This window comes from Prionailurus bengalensis, chromosome E4, assembly GCF_016509475.1.
Source record: "Prionailurus bengalensis isolate Pbe53 chromosome E4, Fcat_Pben_1.1_paternal_pri, whole genome shotgun sequence".
In the NCBI taxonomy this organism is placed as follows: domain Eukaryota; kingdom Metazoa; phylum Chordata; class Mammalia; order Carnivora; family Felidae; genus Prionailurus; species Prionailurus bengalensis.
The window spans coordinates 23,892,879-23,915,831 of record NC_057360.1 but is presented as its reverse complement, the minus strand read 5'-3'; the positions used below and the strand labels follow the sequence as shown (position 1 = coordinate 23,915,831).

The window sequence follows — 22,953 nt, the reverse complement described above, 5'->3', positions numbered from 1 at the left end:
ATGTCCATAAAGACCCTTCCTCAGATTTGAAAAATGGATAGGGGGTGAAAGAGAGCAAGAAATGAACTCTAAAAATCTCTCACCATCATGATGCTATAGCAAAGGTCCCAGGTGCACTGCAGACAAAGATTGGACATTTATCAAGTAAAAACTGCAGGCTAGGATGAATTACTTCATTGGATGTGGAAATTACAAGTGGTACTTAAATGCTAGCTGCTTTTGGCACGGACAAAGTGGATTAATCATTATGGTGTAATATAAAGTCCAGATGAAACAAAGTCAGCCCAGCAATTTTAGCTGGAGAGGACAGTGTAAACACTACAAAAACAACCAGGCAAAAAAATATAAACTGTGGAGAGCAGCCATTTCCAAAGCCACTCAGGAACCAGTTTTCCAAGAGAATGTTTTATCTCAAGCCAAGTGGACCTAAGATTAAAACCCTAAGATTAAAGATTCTTGTGTCTACTCATCCATGGTTATCAATAAAGGACCACTCATCCAAGGGAAAAGTATCCCAACTCATTTTTTTTTTACTTACTTCATTCTGATCTATAATTGACTCTTACTGTGAAGACAACAAGGAAGCCGTGACTAATATTTTGTCAGGAAGCAAATCCACCCTACATATCAGTACAAAACTAGAACTAGCCATCGGGGGTGGCTGGTTCTAAGCAAGATGATAATGATGCCATATAGTCGTGAAATGTCCAAGCTAAAGGGAAAATAAGAATATTAAACATGATGTGACAATACAATGATTATAGCAAACATTTATTAAGAACTTAATATGTCCAGGAAGTATTTAATAATTCACATGTTTTAACTCATTGAACCCCAATCATACCCCTATAAGATAGGTACAACCAATATTCCCATTATTTAGGGGTGGTTAGGTGGCCCCATCAGTTAAGAGCCTTACTCCTCATTTGGCTCAGGTCATGATCTCACAGCTGATGGGGCTGACCCCACGTCAAGTTCTGCGCTGACTGCGTGAAGCTTGCTTGGGATTCTCTCTCCTTTTCTCTCTGCCCTGTCCCCACTCATTCATTCTCTGTCTCTGTCTCTGTCTCTGTCTCTCTCTCTCTCTCTTAAAAGAAATAAATAGGGGCGCCTGGGTGGCTTGGTCGGTTAAGCGTCCGACTTCGGCTCAGGTCACGATCTCACAGTCCGTGGGTTCGAGCCCCGCGTCGGGCTCTGTGCTGACAGCTCGGAGCCTGGAGCCTGTTTCAGATTCTGTATCTCCCTCTCTCTCTGCTCCTCCCCTGTTCATGCTCTGTCTCTCTCTGTCTCAAAAATAAATAACATTAAAAAAAAAAAAGAAAGAAACTTAAAAAATATTCCCATTATTCAGAAGATAAAACTGAGGATAGAGACCAACTCTCTCATTGGGCACTTCTGAAAACTGAGGCCAAAGGTAGTGAGAAAACTTGCATGTAGTTATTGAAGTTTGTTGTATTTCCTTCAAACATCCTTCATCATTCTTTACCTTCTTCCTCTTCACTCCATTTCAGGTACTCAGTTCACTCTTTTTTTTAAATAAAGAAACCCATTTTCAGGAAAAAATCCTATATTAGCCATTTACCCCATACTTGTCAAGGTCACTGCCATCCAAATGATGCTGATGTCAAATCCAATGTTTAGTTCTCCATCTTCCTCTTATTTGTCCCATCAGCAGCAATTGACATAATCGATCTCTCTCTCCCTTCCTCCTTGGAAATCTTTTCTTCTTTTGGTTTCTGGTACACTATTCTCTCTTAAATTTCCTTCTACCTCAGTGGTAGCTACTTCAATGTCTCTTTTATTGGTTCCTTCTCTTTTCCCTGACTCTAAGCCTGGGACTTAGTTATTGGACCTCTTCTCTTCCATAACTATACTCACTCCTTTGGTGATTCCTTCTGGTCACAGGGCTTTAAATGTGATTACTGAATTTATATGTTCAGTCATGACTTTGTCCCAGAAGCCCAGACACATATATTCTACTTGACACATATATCTACTTGACATCCCCACTTGGATTTCTAAGTGACATCTCAAACACTAACTGAGACCAAAGGTGTGATTTCTCCCTATCAAACCTGCTTTGCCCAGTCTTCCCTACACCCATAAATGGCAACTTGACCCTTCCAGTTGCTTAAGTCAAGAATCTTGAAATCATCCTGATTCCTCTCTTTATCCCATATTCATTTGAACAAATTCTGTGGCTCTACTATCAACTACACCTACAATTCAATGCCTTCTTGCCATCTCCATAAATATTGCACTGGTCTGGTCCAAGTCTCTATCATCTTGCCTGGATTGTCCTAATAGTATCCTAATTGCTCAGGTTTTCCAACTCTGTCCCACTGCAGTAGCTAGAGGGCTCTTTTAAAAGTACAAGTTAAAAATCCTCCAATAGCTTCATGTGTCACTCGGGAAATGACCAAATTCCTTCACTGGTTCATAGGCTCTTTGTGCTTTGCAAGTGTTTTAACCCCACCCAAATATCTCTCTGACCTCTCTCTCTTACTTATAACTTCCTTTAGGCCATGTGTTTTTGGTATCTTTGTTGTTCTTGAATTGAGCCGTATGCCTACCTCACGGTCTTTGCATGTGCTATTTTTCAGTCTGGAGCACTTTTCTCCAGGTATATGCATGACTGGCATCATTCTTACTTTATTTAATTTTTGCTGTGCTCAAAACTCACTTTATTAGAGAAGCCATCTACTACAAATAACAAGACAGCATTTCTGTATTCCTGATACTCTATATCTTGATTTAAGCCTTAGCAATTATGATACTTGATTATTATATGTTTAGTTATTTATTATTGGTCTCTCCCAATTAATTATGAGCCACATGAACTCAGAGATTTTGTTTTTTTTATTCACAACCCCCAGCACCTCAAACAATGCTTGACACTATTGAGTGAATTAATTAATTAATTAAATCAGATTGTTAACTATTGCAGGCCTACTGACAATTAAGACTTATCTCTCATTGGAGAAACAAAGGTATCTATCCTATCAAAGAACTTCAAGACTTAGATATGGTGATGGTGAATGTATCCATGAAATTATTCTTCATGAGGTCCCTGACTCTGTCTTCTTATGGATTTATCCTGATAACTATTTCTTTAAGAATTCACTTAAAAATTAAAATTAATGATAAAATAATGACTATATTGCTTTAGTTTGGACAGGGCTCTTTCAGGCCTTAAAATAAGTTGATCATAATGGCAATTGGCTTGACTAGACTTTGTGCCACCTGTTTGCTATAGGAAATCTTTCCCCTTCACAAACCTTGGGGCAAAGAAAGCATGAAGAACTGGGAGAATAATGGCCACAACTATCCTCTGGGAACAGACTTAAGGGCTATGTCGCTTCCTTTAAAAAACACACCACACATACCCACTGCTAATATAAATACAATAGCCATGAGTCTGACTGCCATGGAGACCCAGCTGCACCACAAACCTCATGCCAGATGAACAGAAGGTTAAAGGAAGGAATCTGCTGAAAAGGCCAAAAGTTTGGTCTGCTTACAGAATATTTTTTATAACCTTTGCCCATTCAGCAATTGTGGTGTCACTGTTTTGTTTCTGTCCTTACTCCACAACATAGTACAGGGTCAAGTGTCCATCAGTGACTTATCTTACCCTTCTTGTTTTTTTTGGTGTTTAATGTGGTTGTGCTTGATTAAGATAAACAGAAAAGAAGATTTGAATCAGTTCCTGTTTCAAAGGAAAGGGGGAACCCTGGTGATGCCCCACCCATATCCCCTTCATCTATTCTGAAGGTCACCTGCCAGTGGTTCCCACACACTTTGGTGGATTCCTGTGACTCTCCTCCTGATAGCATTGTCTAGTTTCAAGAGTAAGCTTCACCATATTCTCTTATGCTCTAAAGACTGGAGCAGACCAAAAATGCTGAGAGCCAACACTCTAGGAGCTGCCCTCAACCAATGAGGATGGGAGTAGGTGATGAAGAATTCAGTTTTTCATTCACTCACAGGGACAGTTCTCAGATGTATTACATCCATTTTCTTATAACATCCCCAGAAGTATTAAGCCCCAGTCACCCACAATTCATTAACTCACAGTTTATTGGCTTTACCCCGTTTGTGTTTAATTTTCCTATTCCCATAATGTTCTTCATAGAATCACTTCCCAAATAAATTACTTGTGCTGAAATTTCTTTTCTCAGATTCTGATTTTGGGGAATCCAAACTGAGATTGGCATATTTTGCTACCTGAAATGGCCTGGACCTATGTTTGCTCTTAAGGAGAGCAAGAATTTGGAGTACAGAATTTCTGGCAGCTGCTGCTGCCACCTAGAAATTGTTATTGAACAACATGAAGCAATATGGCAAGGCTGAAACTGGTAATGTATCTTATCATTTGGATAATAATAAAATTACTTGTCACTTAGTAAATACCAAAGAAATAATACTTCATTTCTTCACTTACTTTATTGACTTAAGTATATGTAAATTATCAAAGTGAATAACATAGTAATGCATATTATTGTTTGTATGATAATCAGATTCATTGTTTGTTATAGGGTACTTTTAAGAATTAATGGTCATCTATTGAATTTTATAAACATATTCAGGAATGAGGAAGCTTTAGAAAAAAGCACTCCAGAAATCTGCATTAAGATTCCTTTGAGGGGCACCTGGCTGGCTCAGTCAGTAGAGCATATGACTCTTGAACTTGGGGTTTTGAGTTCAGGCCCCCCATTGTGGAGATTACTTAAAAACAAAATCTTACTATATGCTAAGAACTTGGATGTAAATTTAAAAAAATAAATTAAATTTTAAAAATCTTAAAAAAATAAAAGATTCCTTTGAATCTTTGTTAAGTACTGGCTACACGTGAAAAGAGTGAAATTGCACAAACTGTTCAAAGAATACTGGGAAGGGAGGGTCAGCTTGCATAGAGATGAAGGTTTTCAAACTTGATCATCCATGGTGGAGAATCTTTGGAGATCACCTGGGACATTTAGTAGGGATTCTTGAGAGGTCACACTTTAGAAGTAGGACACAATTCCTGGAGTGAAAACTATTTTAGCACTACTTAGAAAAGCTTAAAAATAGTCCTCAGGAAGATTACTTTGATTTGAGAGTGATGTAAGTGTCTATGAATACAAAACCCAACCCTCTTTAAAAGAACAACAAAATCCAGACACTCAAGAGTATAAGATTTACAATGTACAATTGTGCAATGTGCAATGTACAATTCACAGACCCAATAAGTTTTTCTTTTGCTAGTTATAAGAAGGAGGAAAATGTGATCTCTAACCAGGAAAAAGGACAATAGAAACAGATCCAGAAATTACAGAAATGCTAGAAGTAACAGATGATAGATGACTGTTATTAATATTGTATTCAAGTATATAAAGACATGAACATGTGAGAAAAGAGATGGAAGATATAAAAAATAAGTTAGAATGAACTTCAGGAGTAGAAAAATTAAGTATTTGAAATGAAAAAATCCACTGGATAGGATGAACAACAAATTTCACACTGCAGAAGAAAAGACTAAAGACTAATGACTTTGAAAAGATATAGCAATAGCATCTATCCAAAATGAAGCAGAGAGAACAATAACTTTAAAAAATGAACAAAAGTTCAGTGACCTCTGAGACAGTATTAGGAATTCCAAGATACATGTAACCTGAATCCCAGAATAAGGAGAGAGAAAGGAAGGGAAAGCAAATATGTTGGAAGAATCAATGGCCGAAACAGTTCCAAATTTGATGAAGACTATAAACCCACAAATCCAAGAAGTTCAAAGCACCTCACGTAAGATTTCACACACACATAGTAATACCCACATTTGGAGTGACATAAAGCACATTATAAAGTTCTGAAAACCAGTGATAAAGAAAAATATTTTAGCAGCTGCCAAAGAAAAATGATAGTCTATACAGAGAAACAAAGTTAAGAATTATTCATACCTGTGGTCAGAAACTATGTAAACCAGAAAGAAAAATGAACCAAAATCTTTAAAATACTAAAAGAGGAAGTGCCCGGAGTGGCTCAGTTGGTTGAGTGTCCAGCTCGATTTCAGCTCAGGTCATGATCCCAGGGTCATGGGATGGAGCCCTGCATCAGGCTCCACACTGAGCATGGAAGCTTGCGTGAGTTCGAGCCCTGAGCTGGGCTCTGTGCTGACAGCTCAGAGCTTGAAGCCTGCTTCAGATTCTGTGTCTCCCTCTCTCTCTGACTTCCCCCACTAATACTTTGTCTCTGTCTCTCTCTGAAAAATACACATTAAAAAATTATTTAAATAAATAAATAATGAAAAATAAAATACTGAAGGAGGAAAAATCTTGTCAACCTAGAAATCCATATGTAACTAAAATATTCTTCAGAATATGGTCATTTTTTTTAAGACAACAGCTGTGACAATTCATCATCAAGAGGACTACATTACAAGAAAGTTAGAAAAAAAGTTGCTCAAATAGGAGACAGTGACACAAGATGAAAACATGGATTTATTTAAAAGAATTAAGAGTAATCAGCAATAATAAATATGTAGATAAATATAAAAGATTATTTTCTCATTTTAAAATTTCTTTAAAATATAATTAACCTTTTACAGTAATAATAATAATAATGTTTTCTTTGCTTTGTAAAAGATGTATAAATAAAGCAAATGACATTAATGGCATAAAAGAAAAGAGGAGGAAGTGGAAACATAATGCAAATGTCTTATATGTCAATTGATATAATATTATTGAAGGTAGTTTGGATAAATTAAATATGTATGTTATAAACCCTAGAGCAACCAGTTTTTTTTTTAAGTATAGGTAATAAAATAGTAAATAAACATAAAATTGATAGGCTAAAATTGATAAAATAGAGATAAAATGAATGCTACAACATAATGAACTAAACCAAAAAAAAAAAGGCAGAGAGAAGATAGATAGATAGGTAGATAGATAGCAGATAGAATGAGTAGAAAAAAAGAACAAAATTATAGGTTTAAATCCAAATATATTGAACATTACATTAAATATAAATGACTCACATATTTCAATTAAAAGACAAATTCTCAGATTAATAAAAAAGCAAGATCCAACCATACACTATCTATAAGAAACCCATTTTACATGTAAAGACACAGATACCTTAAAGGAATATGATGGAAGATTTAACACAAACAACAAAAAAATAGATCAATTGGATATTAGCAAAATTAAATCTTTTTGCCTCAAAAGACACCATCCAAAATGTGAAAAGACAATCCTCAGCATAAGACAAATATTTTTAAATCAGGACTCTTATAAGGGACTTGTGTTTAGGCTATATAAAGCATCACAGCTCAATAAAAAAAGATTACCTATTTTTAAAATGGGAAAGGATCTGAATAGACATTTCTCCAAAGAAGATATACAAATGGTCAATAAGCACATGAAAAGATGCTCAACATCATTAGCCATCAGTGAAGTGCAAATCAAAACCACAGTGAGATACCACTTCACACCCATTAGCATAGCTAGAATAAAAAAGACAATAGAAAGTTGATAAAAGTATGGAGAAATTAGAACCTTTATACACTGCTGGTGGAAATGTAAAATGGTGCATCCACTTTGGAAAACAATCTGGAAATTCGTCAAAATGTTAAACATGGAATTATTGTGTGACTCAGCAATTCTATTCCTATGTATATATCCAAGAGAAATAAAAATGTGTATCCACATAAAAACTTGTACATAAATATTCATAATATTATTCACAATAGCCAAAACAACTCAAATATCCATGAACAAATGAATGGATAAATAAAATGTGGTAAATCCATATAGTAGAATATTATTTAATTATTAGATGGAAAAAATACTGATATAATCTGCAATATGAATGAACCTTGAAAATATTATGCTAAAGGAGGCAGACACAAAAGGCTACATATTGTATTATCCCATTTCTTTTTTTAAGTTTACTTTTATTTATTTTGAGAAAGATACAGAGAACAAGCGGGGGAGCAACAGAGAGAGAAGGAGACAGAGAAATCCCAAGCAGACCCCACACCATCAGCACAGAGCCTGACATGGGGCTCGATCTCATGAACTATGAGATCGTGACCTGAGCTGAAATCAAGAGTCAGAGCTTAACTGATTGAGCCACCCAGGTGCCCCTGTATTATTCCATTTCTATGAAATGTTCAGAAGAGGAAAGTCTATATAGACAAAAGTAGATTAGTGGTTCCAAGGTCTGAGTGAATAGGGAAAATGGGATGACTGCTAAAGGATGTATAGTTTCTTTTTTTTTTTTTTAACATTTATTTATTTTTGAGACAGAGAGAGAGCATGAATGGGGGAGGGTCAGAGAGAGAGAGGGAGACACAGAATCTGAAACAGGCTCCAGGCTCTGCACTGTCAGCACAGAGCCCGACGCAGGGCTTGAACTCACGGACTGTGAGATCATGACCTGAGCCGAAGTCAGATGCTCAACCGACTGAGCCACCCAGGCGCCCCTATAGTTTCTTTTTAAGGTGATGAAAATGTTCTAAAATTGGTTGTGGTGATGGTTGCACAGCTATGAATATGCTAACCACTATTGAATTGCACACTTTAAAAAGAGTTAATTGTATGTTATGCGAATTATATCTCAATAAAGCTGTTATAAAAATAGTAAAATGATGGAAAAGTTATGCCGTGCAAAAACTAATAAAAAAGCGAAGTAGACTTTGGAACAAAAATATTACCAGGGATAATGGGGAGCATTTTATGATGATGGAGTCAATTTACCATGCAGATATAACAGCTTAAATGCACCCAAAAATAGACCTTCAAATATATGAAGCAAAAGTTGACCAAACTAAAAGTGAAATAAGAAAATCCATAAATATGGTTGGAGATTTCAATTTTTATCTCTCAGTAATTGACACAGAAACTATATAAAAAATTAACAAAGATATCCAAGTCCTGAGCAAATTTGTCAACCAACTTGGCCTAATCAAGATCAATAGAATACTTCACCTAACAGCAAAATATACATTCTTTTCTAGTGTTCCTGGAACATTCACTAAAATAAGCCGTTTTCTGGGGCATAAAATAAATCTCAATAAATTAAAAAATATATAAATAAAAAATCATGGTCTCTGTTTATAATAAGAATTAAATCAGAAATGATAAAAAAAAAGTATCTGGATATTTGGAAATTAAATAAGCATTTCTAAAGAACACATGGGTCAGAAAAGACATCACAAGAGAATTTAGAAAACATTTAGAACTGAATAACAATGAAAATGCAACATGTTAAAATTTGAGAGACATAGCTGAAACACTTAGCTGTTTAGTGCGTAGATCACTCTTAAAGGGAAATTCAGAGCTTTAAAAGCTTATATTTAAAAAGACAAAAGGAGGGGCGCCTGGGTGGCTCAGTTGGTTAAGCGTCTGATTCTGGATCTCTTGGTTCATGAGATCTAGCCCGAGTTGAGCTTTGTGCTGACAGTGGGGAGCCTGTTTGGGATTCTGTCTCTCCCTCTCTCTCTGCCCCTCCCCAACTTGTGTGCATGCTCTGGAAAGAAAGAAAGAAAAGCATTAAAATTAATTATTTAACCTTCCAGTGTGAAAATCTAGATAAAGAAGAGTAAATTGAAATGTTATAGAAAATAATAAAAATGATTTAAAAAATCAATAAGATCAAAAGCAATTTATTTAATCAATAAAATTGATAAACCTTTAGTCAGAATTATTAAGATTAAAAAAACAGAGAAATCACAAATTACTAACATCAATAATAGAAGAGACATCACTGCACATCCTTCAGATATTAAAAAGATAATAAGAAAAAACTTTTTAGAAGGAAATATAGGCAAACATCTTCGTGGCCTTCATATAGTCAAAGATTTCTTAGTTCAAAAAAAAAAAAGGATAAACCCTAAATGAAATAATGATAAATTAGAGTTTATCAAAATAAAAAAACTTCTGCTCTTTCAAAGACCCTTTTAAGAAAATTAAAAGACAAGCCATAGGAAAAAAGAAAAAAAAAAAAAAAAGACAAGCCACAAACAGGGAAGACAGTATTTACAGTGCACATATCTCACATAAGACTTATATCCAAAATATACAAGGAACTCTCCAGAATATACAGAGAACTCTCTTGATCAATCAGTACACAAACACAAACAACACAAGAATGCTCAATAAGTGCATGAAAAAATGGGGCACCTGGGTGGCACAGTTGGTTAAGCATCTGACTTCAGCTCAGGTCATGATCTCATGTTCCATGGGTTTGAGCCCCACATCAGGCTCTGTGCTGACAGCTGCTCTGTGCTGGAGCGTGCTTCAAATTCTGTGTCGGCCTAGCTCTCTGCCCCTCCCCCACTCACACTCTGTCTTTCAAAAATTAATAAATGTTAAAAAAATTAAAAAATAATAAGTCCATAAAAAATGATTAACATGAATAATAAATAGGGAAATTCTAATTATACCTAAATTCTAATTATATACTTTTATACCATTTGGATCTCTTTTTCTTTATTATCATGCATCATTTATTGAATACATCATCTTTTGCCTACTGTGTGTAATGCTACCTCTATTATATATGAACTTGCCATATATGTGAACATCTGTTTCTGAGATCTATTTGTCTATCCCTGTGCCAACACCACATATTCTTAGTTACTATAGCTTAATAATAAGTATTATATTTGGTAGGGCAACTGTCCCTTTCCAGCAGAAATAAACAAATCCTCTCTGAGGAAGCAAATTTTACAACTGTTAAGGAACAAAAATTCAACTGAGAAAATTTTAAAGATATAATTGGTTTATTAATTAATTCATGAATTGAACATTATCCCATCTAACAAGCAGAGGGGAGCTCTGGGGAGCTGTACCAAATGAAAGGATTTCATAGACAGAAATGGGGCAGAACAAATTAGCAAAAGAAAAGAAAGGATTGTTTCTGGCAAGGTCACCTTCTCGTAGGGGGTAGGACAGGGAGTTTTGTTAAATGGATTACCTCATCTTTTGGGGGTAGGTAAACAGGATCCATGTGACAGATTACCTCATTGCTGCTGACCAGAAAATTCCTGACTGACTGGTTAAGGCTATATTTCTTGGGGAGGTTGAAACTGCAATTGGATTAGATATTAAGCCCCACTTGGTGACTTTGTCCAGCATAACTGACTCCATTCTGGGCTTGTGGTTTTCTATTTTAACACAGACCTCAAAGAAATCCCATAGTTAAGGTTGTATGTTCCATGCACTCACCAAAATGTTACTGTACATAGAGAAAATACACAACCATAAATAAGATTCAACAAAAATAGCAAACCACAGAATCAGACCTGCAAAAACTGATATTATAATTATCAGATACCAAATATATAATAAAAAATAAATATGTATAAATCCATATAAAAGAATAGAATTAGAAAAAAGAATTCTGAAAAGAATCTACAGCAATGAAAATTATAATAACTGAAAGTAGGATCTGGATAGATTGACTTAACATTATATTAAACACAGTTAAAGAAACAATTAGTGATTTGGAAGTTAAAGCTGAAGAAATTACACATAATGTGGGACAGAGACAAGGCAAAGGGAAATATGGCAAAGAGATTCAGAAACAGGGAAAGAAGAGTTAACAGATCCAACTTACATATCTGAGTTCTAAAAAGAAATAACCATGGGGGACACACAATATTAAAAGACATAATGACTGAGTGTTTTCAAGAAGGGACTAAGAACACCAAACCTTAAACCAAGGAAGTTCCCCAAAGTAACAAACACCATAAGTAAAAAGAAATACACATGAGTGACAAATTAAAAACAATGAAAACACAGAGAAGAGAAAAGAAGCAGCCAGAAAGGAAAAAAAAAGAGAGAGAGAGAGGAGGACATCTACAGTGACTGATAGCTGACTTCTCAGAAACAACAGTGGAACCCAAAAGAACTGAAAATACATTTTCAGAGTACTGTAAGAAAATAACTTTCAACCTAGAATTCTATACAGTTAATCCTCAGAAAACATGAGTTTGAACTGCACATGTCCACTTACATATAGATTTTTTACAGTCCAATACTATAAATGTATTTTCTCTTCCTTATGGTTTTCTTTACAATGTTTTCTTCTCTCTAGCTTCCTTTATTGTAAGAATACAGTGTATAATGCATATAACATACGTAATATGTGTTAATCAGCTATGTTATCGGTAAGGCTTCTGGTCAACAGTAGACTATTAGTAAAGTTTTGGGAGAGTCAAAAGTTATACCCAGATTTGCAACTGTCAGCACCCCTAACTCCTGTGTTTTTCAAGGGTCAACTGTATTCAGTGATACAATCATTCAAAAGTAAAGGCAAAATAAAGATATATTCAGACACAAGCCCAAAATGGTTTACTATCAACACATCTTCACAAAAGAACTTCTAATGAAGGTGTATCACGTCAGAAGGAAGATTTGTGATGTATGAAAATGGAAAGCATAAATATTGACTATGTACAACGGCAAAATTAATGTCTAATTGGTGAGGCTACATATCAAGAGAGGATAGCATATTGCTTAGGGAGGGTGATGATTGGCTTGAAACATTTGAAGACTCATATGGTTCTGAAGAAGAGTAAAATTATTTAACATGTTAATGCATGTTAAAATTTCTAGGATAATCATTAAAGGGATAGGATAGAAATAGCTGTAAATGTTAACTTTCATCATCATTATTATTGTTATTATAGTTGCAATTATTATGTTCTGATAGAAAAAAAAAAAGGAAAGAAAGAGAAGGGGGGGAGAAAAAGAGAAGGAAAGGATTCTATAGTCAACTCAGTTTTTCTTAACCAAAACAGATTTATTTCCTGCTTGATTTCTCTAAGTTTTTTCTCAGCTAATGGGCATTCTAAATCCCCAGATAGACTGTAGAGGGTGTGCAGAATTTTGTTTATTTGACATCAGAACCTTTAGCTCATTAAACATTTATTAATATATTGAGAAACTTGCAGGTTAGAGAATACCTTTTAAACTGAATGTGAATCTCCTACAGCTTGATTTGCTTGTTTAAGGGATTAATATAACCATGTGGGCTTGAAGAGAATAACAGACTAGATTAACAAGGTCAATCTCAGAAAGACCTCAGGTCTGAGAAAAGAAGACAGTAAGGAAGAGTTGAAAATACTCTTGTCCAATGATACCAGGAAGGAGGGGACATATTGCAAGTTATTAAACTGGAAGAAAAAAATTAAAGCACCACCTAGCAAATAGGTTGGAAAGCTTCTGCTATAAGGCTGGTGGAACATCTGGGAACACTGCCAAGTAATTTTGGGGAAGAGACTTGGCACTAATTGTGGCCTTGTGTTCTTTGTGAAAGAAGAAAAAGATTATTTTATAAGTCATAATACACTACCTAGAAGCCAAATTGCCAGTTAAAATTCTATTTGCGGGCAGGTGTAAGGTTTCAATATAGCTTTCACCTAACATCATAGAATACTGCCTCTTTGTAATCAAATAGGATGCCAACTATCGTTTCAGCTCCATTTTTGATGTTTCAAATGTTCAGAAAAATAGCAGGTTAGGAATGTCTGTAATTATAATGGAATCTTATGTGTCTGCTCTAAATGCAGCTGTTTGGTTTATACAGTCCAGAGGAAATAAGTCACCAAATATAGAAAGGTGCTTTTGCTCTTATCAACTCAATTAATTATTTCCTCTGGAAGTTAACATGTTATTTATTTCATTTTTTTTAATGTTTATTTGTTTTTGAGAGAGAGAGAGGAGGAGGAGGGGCAGAGAGAGAGGGAGACACAGAATCTGAAGCAGGCTCCAGGCTCTGAGCTGTCCACACACAGCCCGACACATGGGCTCAAACTCAGGAACAGTGAGATAATGATCTGAGCTGAAGTCAGATACTTACCCGACTGAGGCACCCAGGCACCCCTAGAAGTTAACATTTTAAATAGATCCAAACAAAGAGAAAGGGGAAGATATTTGGTGGCTAGCTTTTAAAATTCTATGCTGTTTAGTATCTTTTTTAAAAAAGTCTGTGATACTTAAGTTGCCACTGATGTAATATAATCCCATTGATGCTTTTATGTAACTATACATACACTAGGCTTGTTTTCTCTGAAGACTTAAAGAAATTTGGAGGCATCAATCTTCACATTCCTCGTGGTGGAAGGCTTAAAGAGCAAGCCACATCTGAGCTGGCCTTGAAAACTCTGGTAAGTGGAAAGAAGAGATGCCTTTCACCCCATTCTCCACAACCGGAATGCCCTTGGCACTTTTTTCTCTTGCTCTCCAAATCCTAATAGGCTCAGGGCCTGCCACCACCATGAAGCCTCCCTTGATGTCTCTGGTCCATCTTAATATCTTTTCTTTCTCTGAAGGAAAAGCGGGTATCTCTTGTTCTCTTCATGGTAGCACTCAAATCCTACTGCTGTTCATTGTGCCCTCATTATTATATGACCTACTCTTCTAAACAGAGAGATTCTTCCAGGCACAGCCAGTTCTTATATTTCTTCTTCTATTTATTTATTTTACAGAGATTTATTATATTTAGAGAGAGTGTGGGCACTTGTGGGGTGGGGGTGGGGGTGTGTGGAAAGGGAGGGAGAGAGAGAGAATCCCGGGGCTGGAACTCACAAACTCTGAGATCCTGACCTGAGCGGAAATCAAGAGTAGGACGGTTAACCAGCGGGACCACCCAGGCCCCCAGGGTAGCTCTTATATTTCTGATTCTCGTTCAGTTCAGTGCTGGGGTTACAGTCGGTGGCCCATAAATACTTGTTAATAAAGTGACTAATGAAAGACCTAGAGAAGTCAGCTGCTTAGGAAACAATTATTCTGGCTGCTCCCTGACAGCAGGGAGTTTCAGGGTGGTCTGCGGTTTGGGAATGACTTGTATGTTACCATTCTTGCCATCCATTTTGAAAGAGTTCAAGGGAACACACTGCTCCAGGGAGCGCTGGTTTCTTGTCTGTGCTTATGATCCGGTTGGACCAAAAGCAAACTGAAGGGCCTTTCCCAGAGAGTCACAGCCCTCTTTGTGACAAAGGAACTGCTGTGGATGGCTGAGGGAGGACGGGGGTCGGGGCAGGAAGTGGAGCTGGAGCCACAGCTCTATTTTTCAGTCCTCCTTTGTCCTTTGGCCACCACACCTTGCTGCCCGGTTTGTTCTTCCAACCCCAACACCCCCTTCCTTGTAGGCTTGTATCTTAAAGGACTGCTTCAAGGTGAGGATTTTGAAAAGTACGTTGGGCACTTGTAAGCTCCTCCCCCAAGCAAAGTCAGCAGGAGGCATGTTGACGATGGCTGTTTGCTCTCAACACACGGAGAGTTTGCAGAAAACTGGAGGTCAGACCCCTGCCTCTTCTTGGGCTCCGGAGGCCTCGTGCGGCCAGGACAGATGCAGCGGGCCTAGCGACTATTGCAAGCCCGCATCGGACCGGGCAGAGCTAGGAGAACACAGCCTTGCGCCCTGCCGCTTCGGCCGGTGACGCGTGGGTGAGAGGACCGGTGTGCAGTGCGGATGGCGCAGGGTCTGCTCTGAAGACGCACGGAGCAGGCTCCTTGAATGGGATGCCCACTGAGGCGGCGCAGGACCCACCGCCCATCAACTGCTGATCTATTTCAGTGGTGGCGTTTCCGCAGGAATGGGAAATTACTTATTCTCAGATCCTTAGCTGGTTTCCTTTTACATAACTTCTGCGTCTTTCAATTATGTTCACTTTGGGGGAGCCCTAGGGCTCTCCTAAACCATACAGGTGTGGAATTTTAATAAAACACGATTTATTAAAATCCGAGCTCACAAAATTGGTAAATTATGGAGATGGATTATTTTTACCGCAAAAGGATTTTGTGATCAAATTCAGGTTCCCTTTTATCAATCCCTAATTCTCCTAGTGCGTATAATAACATCACATTGTGGATTTCTTCAGAAGTAATCCATGTGCCCAGCTACAGTACATCATGGCAGGTAAAACCATGTTATTTGACTTCAACAGGACCTAGATTTGAGACCAGGCTCTGACACTTACTTGCTGTGCGTTTGAATAAATTTATTATCCTGTCAAAAATACAAATTAAAATTGTTGCAAGTGTTAAATGAGATAGCATAGCTCGAACACTTAGCATACAGTAAGAGCTCCCTATTTTAGTGAGCAATTCTTTGTCTTCTTATTAGAGTATTCATAAAGGTCGGTTGACCTACATCTGGGTTAAATGCAACTTTTTTTGTATCTTTTGTGTAAGAGTTAGATCTACCTTTGTTACTGTGACTTACTTCTGTGACCATTCTGCCAGTTTCCTATCCTGCCCAGTGGTTTGGGTTCTATGGCCTTGGATTTCCCCAAAGGCCAAAGTCTTTCTATCACAGAAGTAGGTGGAAAAAGGGCTTCTCCCATATCATACTGCCTGTAGGCTGAGAGTCTGCCTAATTAGATGGGTTTCTCTCTAAAATAATGCTTCTCAAAGCATAGCCAATGAACCCCTTTATCATAATCTTAGGAGTGTTTATTAAATTGCAGATTCCTAGGGTCCTACCTCACAGCTTTTGAAATAGAATCTTTTGTGGAGGTTCTAGGGTAAGAATCTTCATTGTAATAAGCACCCAGCTTATTCTGATGCTAACCAAATAAAATCGTAGAACTGCTCCAGTGCAGTCCTCAAGTTTGCCTGATTATGGAATGGCTTAGGGATATTTAATAAAAATAGAGGTTCCTGGGCCCCACCCCACAATTTCTAGGAAGGAGCCTGAGGATGTGTATTTTTAAAATATTTTTTAATGCTTATTTATTTTTGAGAGAGAGAAACAGACAGACAGAGCTCAAGTAGGGGAGGGGCAGAGAGAGAGGGAGACACAGAATCCTAAGTGGGCTCCAGGCTCCGAGCTGTCAGCACAGAGCCAGATACCAGGCTCGAACCCACAAACCTTGAGATTATGACCTAAGCAAGGTCGGACGCTTCACCGACTGAGCCACCCAGGCGCCCAGAGGATATTTTTTAATAAGTGCCCTCAGGTGATTCTGATGATCTGGCAAATGCAGGAAATGCTGCTCTAGAATGACTGGCCAGTGGCACCTTTGGTGGTAGTGGTGGTAGCAGGAAAGGGATGGGGGCAGTGATCAGGGACGGGATGATGGTTTGAATGATCCAGAGAGCGACTTAGGTCAAGAGCTGAGCCCCCGCTGTAAGGGTTCATCTTTGCTTTTTACTTTTTTTTTTTTATGTTTATTCATTCTTGAGAGAGAGACAGAGTATAAGTGGGGGAGGGGCAGAGAGAGCGGGAGACACAGAACCCAGAGCAGGATCCAGTCTCCGAGCCGTCAGCACAGAGCCCAATGTGGGGCTTGAACTCACAAACTGCAAGATCATGACCTGAGCTGAGGTCGGACGCCCAATCGACTGAGCCACCCAGGCGCCCCAAGAGCTGAACTCTTAACCAGTAACTGAGCCACCCAGGCGCCCCTCCACATCACCTTTGCTTTTCAGCATCTCCCCCTGCATGCCAGTCTGTGTCCAGCCGCTCCCACAGTGTTTCAGAAAGCAAAACCGAGTCACTTTGGGGAGATGAAGCAAATGCAAGAGTGAATAGTGAAGCTCCTGGGCAGGAACCAGCAATCTCAGATGAACAACTGTGGGGCTGTGAGTAAATGGCAAGAACAGCTGCTTATCATAACAGCCATCCCTGGTTCTCTCTTACAGCCTGGCTGAAGTTCCCATTGTCACCTTTTTCAGGAATTGCCTCCTTTCCTTAAGACAGTCTGACTAGGTTTGTAACTCAAATGGCTTCCATCAAAACAACACCCTGCACCAGGTGCTGGCCATTCAGTGACCTGTGACTGAGCTGTGCCTTACCTACTGTCTTTCTGGACCTCTGTGCCAGCCTCTGCAGCCAGATTAGTTCTTTCAGAGCTTGCACTGGGTCCCGGCTTCTCCTCAGCAACAGCAGTCCAGGGATGACAGGTGCCATGCTTTCTGCACAAGTCTTCATCTGCGGTGAGTAGAACAGTAATGCTTCAACCTCATATTTTATCGGCAGATATGGCTACCAGGTAAAAAAAACCTACTTGTTACAAAGATGCTCTCTTGGGATACTCATCCTCTCTCCATGGTGCTCTCCTTACTCCCAGAAAAGCTGGACAATACTTCCCTTAGTCTGCTGTCTACCCAGTGATGGGAAGGCAGCCTACAATCAGAGGAGTCTTCTCCCTCTCCGTCTTCAGCTGATGTTCACAAGGTACCTGTTCTGTAATTTTGCCCCCAGTTACTTTGGACCTGGGTCTACCACCTCATGACAATACTGAGTTTTTTCTTGCCCTCTGGTAGGGATTATCTGTGATCCCAGTGGGTAATAGAATTTGCAATGAGGAAGACTCTGATACCACCATAGTCCTTCATCTGTCTTGTTATATGACATTCTGGCCAGCAAACAATGATGAGGGCTTTTCCGAGGGAGATATTGTAGTGTGTTCAACCAGAGATAAGTAAGATAAAGTCTAGGCCAGAAAGAAATTCAAATGAGGAGTACAGCAACATTTCAGTGGATGACCTATCCCAGGGTCAGCCTGGCAATGAAAACATAAGAGTCAGGATATTCAAAATATAAACAATATGGGAGTTCATTAGTTGTGATATCTGTGTGTATCTATATCTTTATCTACAGAAAACTAAAATATTAATCCGGAAAAAGTGTTGATAATGTGCATTGTATTAAGTGTTGTGTTGTCAACTAATCTAGACCAATTTGTTCATTCACAACTGTTGGGTTCTTTTGGCAAATAACGGTGACCTCTAATGACTAAAGGTAGAGAGAGGAAGGGTCAAGGTCTCATTCCCAATAAACTTGTTACAAAGTGGTACATTACAAGAAAAGCAAATCTCAAACCAAATCCTGCAACACAAATGTGAACATTTATTAGCAAACAGACAGGAAGAGTCATGCAATATGCTCTTATTGGCTCCCTCCCTTGGTCACTCTGCCAGTCCCCTTTCATGACAGTTTCACTAGTGACAGATAACAGCAGTATTCTCTAGGGAGGATCAGCTAGCCATCCAGTCAGAGTCAGACAATAAGTCCTTTGGTAAGAGATGGGACACAGGACCGAATGGGACTTCTAGGCTGGTGCATCATACCAAGAGATATTAGGCTGCTGCCCAAGAGAGGTTCATGCACAAGTGAGGGTGTCTGTACCTTGCAAGTCAGTTTACATATACTGAACCCTATTCCAATTGCCTTTGAAAAACTATTTCTAACTCCAATTATGCTAATGAATAAACCCTTGACTATAGACGGAGATAGACATCGTTGAAGCACTCATAGTACTCTGGAGTAGACTCCTGAGTGGGGTTCTTAAAATTTTAACTAAGCACCTCTGGACAGTTTATCCCAGGTTAGGAATGTTAATTAGGTACTCCTAGCATATAGAATAAAACCAACACACACACACACACACACACACACACACACACACACACACACACTTATGCTGAAGTATTTTGAAGTAAATTAGACAACATAACAAGTGGACAACAGGGGTGCCTGGGTAGCTCAGTCAGTTAAGCATCCGACTCTTGGTTTCAGCTCAGTTCACGATCTCAAGGTTCGTGGGTTCGAGCCCCGCGTTGGGCTCTGAGCTGACAGCGAGGAGCCTGCTTGGGATTCTGTCCTCCTCACTCTCTGCCCCTCCCCGCCCCCTCTCTCTCTCAAAAATAAATAAATAAACATTAAAAAAAAACAAGTGGACAACAAATCTTCAATTTAGTTATAACATTGTCAACAAGAGGATTAAATGAGAATGCTTAAATTCACATTATATATGGAAAAATAAATACAGCTAATTAAGAGTTATTTGAACTGGGGTGCCTGGGTGGCTCAGTTGGTTAAGCTCAGGTCATGATCTCGCGGTTCATGAGTTCGAGCCCCGCGTCAGGTTCTGTGCTGACAGCTCAGAGCCTGGAGCCTGCTTCAAATATTGTGACTCCCTCTCTCTGCCCCTCCCCTGCTCATTCTCTCTCTCTCTCTCTCTCTCTCTCTGTCTCTCTCTCTGTCTCTCTCAAAGAATAAACATTAAAAAAAAGAGTTATTTGAACCAACTTACCTTAACAGACAAAAGAACTGATAATATACCATTTGTTTCTGATATTCAGCTCCAGTTTCATTAAGGACATCACATCAGATCAAGGGAAATTACTCTGCCTTCTTCTGTCCAGATCCTCATCTTTCATCATCCAGGTCATTCATTCATTTTTTTTCAACTGATGAACATTTACAAACTCTCTACTCCCAGACTGAGGTTACAAAGATGAATACAACTGGTCCCTGAGTTCAGTGAGTCTCCAGATGAGTGGAGAGAGCTGACTTTTAAATAGATGCCATGAGTGGGAGTCCTAGGGTATAAACTCAGGACAGTAAAAATTGGTTAGCTTGTTTTCTATAATCATATTTAATTTCTATCTTGATCTCTCACTATGTTTGTAGTGAGAAGTTTACTCTTGGTCAATGCAGAGTAATAGATAATTCAGGGTTTCCCCCACGCCCTTCTCCATGGGGCAGCATTTAGATTCCACTGGTTCCATGACATCAGCAGAAGGAACATCATTGTTTAGCATGTGGGCATCTGCTGTGGTGTGTGGGCTCATGTCTGGTTTCCAGTCACCAATTCACTCAGGACACACGGTGCCTTCCCATTTCCCACTGAGAGGCCCTTTCACAACTTACTCCCAGCTCCTCGAGTTCCCTTCTTGGATATGAAAAGTGAAACTCTAAGTGTTCTCTTGCCCTCTCGGGCCCCCTCTCTCATAGCCTCTCCCCGCCCACCCTTACCCACCCTCAGATCATTCATCAAAGGCTTACTATCTCTTGCTCCAGCCTCCCTTTTCTCTGGCTGCAGTCCATAGGATCTTCCAAATCAGTTTAGGGAAAAGAAACTTTGTGCTGTAATAATTTAGGACCTAGGCCTTTGATCCTTAAAAATATTCTTCTTTAAACAACGAACTTCCAGGGTGCCTGGATGGCTCAATCAGTTGACTTCAACTCAGGTCATGATCTCACAGTTCATGAGTTCGAGCCTCACGTTGGGCTCATCGCTGTCAGCACAGAGTCCCCTTTGAATCCTCTGTCCTCTCTCTCTGTGCCCCTGCCAGGCTCATGTGCTGTCTCTCTCTCTGTCTCAAAAATGAATAAACATGAACATAAACAATGAACTGCCAACTTGAGTCTATTTGGGGAAACTCAAAAAGCTCTATTAACTCATTTTTTGCTCTTTGGATTTTTTATTGAACAGCCTAACTCTGGAGGGTAGTGAGTATAGACTGCCCCTCTGCTCTAAATGGGGAAAGAGCAGGGTTATCAGAGAATATGAGGGAAAGAAGTATAGGTTTTTTCCTAAATGCTTTCCTTCCATATAGCAATTCCAGTAGAGTATAAAGGGATGTGATAGAGGGGACATCAGGTATATTGTGCATACATGAGAGGGTCACTTAAAAGCTGACTGGGAGGTTCAGGGGAGGTTTCCTGGAGGAAGAAGTTAGCTGAGGAAGAAGTTGGAGGAGTAGAGGGGGCAGAGAGGGTAGCATGATAGAGGGCCATAGGCATGATAGAGAATGTGTCATATTTAGGGATCCACAAGCAATTTAGTGTGGCTGGAATATAATTTATCGTAGAATTGAAAGTTGGCAAAATATGAGGTTACACTAGAAAACTGGGTTCAGATCATGAAATATACTATCTTAAAAGCAATGGAAAGCCACAAGGAGAGTGACATTATTAAATCTATACCATAGAGAGGTCAATCTGCCTTTGGTGAGAAGTGACTAAAAGGCAGTGTACAGCAGGCAGGGAAACCAGTGAAAATGAGCTTTTAGGAACCAAGAAACATTATGAGGCTCTGATTGGCTATAATGGCAAATGGAGGTGAAGAGAAAGGGAGATACTGGAGACATAATTAGGAGGTAGAATAAGAGATTTAGTAATGGGTTGAATGATTCCAATGTCTTTAGTGGATGATGGTGTCATTCTCCAAAACAAAGAATGTAAAGGGAAGAACTCATTTGGGAGGTGAAGGAGGAAGATAAAGTAAAAAAAAAAAAATTAATGTCTGTATGACATCCAAACAGCTGTCCAGCAGCATTGCCCCTGAGGCAAAAAATCTGGGCTGGAGATGGGAAGTGGAATTCAGTTCCATAAAGAAGGTAGTTGAAGTCTAAGGAGTGACTTAAAATCATAGGAAACAAGTATATACAGAGGACTAACTCCAGATGCTTAAAGATCACCAACATTCAAAAGTCAATTCCTTCTGTGTCTTCTCTTCTGTTTCTAAGCTGGTTTGCATCAGAAAGAGAATTATCAGGTCAGGATTTTAATGCCAACTGCAGAGAATTCTATCTCTCTGTTTACAGTTGGTTGAAGCTCTGGTTTTGAGAACAGCTTCTTCAACAACTGTTTTCAACCACTTTAGAGACCTGGTTGGAACATAGTTTTTCTCTTGTTAACTTATTGTCAGTGAAATGTGACATCCTCCTGGTAACTGGCAAATGTATCTCCTACTCTAGTTTGTCCTGTGGTGAGGGAAAGGGGCAGGAATGTTTTCATGGTTCCCAAACTGAAAGGAGAGAACTATGTTCAACCTTTGTGCTGCTAAAAAGATCTCCATTTCTTCTCAGAAGTCTTATACTTAAGACTTTTATACCTTAAAAATATAGTCCATGATGAAGTTTGGGGGTAATGGGGGTTCGTGGGGTCACGTCCAAGAAAGAATTCTTTTTTTAATGTTTATTTATTCTTGAGACAGAGACAGTGTGTGAACAGGGGAGGAGCAGAGAGAGAGGGAGACACAGAATCGGAAGCAGGCTCCAGGCTCTGAACTGTCAACACAGAGCCCGATGCGGGGCTCAAACTCACGGGCTGTGAAATCATGACCTGAGCTGAAGTCGGACACTTAACCGACTGAGCCACCCAGGCACCCCCAAGAAAGACTTCTTGAAGACTTCTTTGGTGCAAAAAGGTGATTTTATTAAAGCATGG

General features: G+C 38.9%; 1 protein-coding gene across 2 annotated transcripts in view; it reads left to right on the top strand.

Moving 5' to 3' along the window:
* Positions 1 to 15,743, top strand: part of TSEN15 (tRNA splicing endonuclease subunit 15) — a 118,997-nt gene extending 103,254 nt beyond the window's left edge. For both annotated transcript variants that reach the window (XR_006295338.1, XR_006295339.1), the window contains 3 exons: positions 4,182 to 4,358; positions 14,044 to 14,152; positions 15,137 to 15,743. The gene's annotated coding sequence lies outside the window, so the exon portion shown is untranslated. The remainder of the gene's footprint in view (positions 1 to 4,181; positions 4,359 to 14,043; positions 14,153 to 15,136) is intronic.
* Positions 15,744 to 22,953: the final 7,210 nt, after the last annotated feature.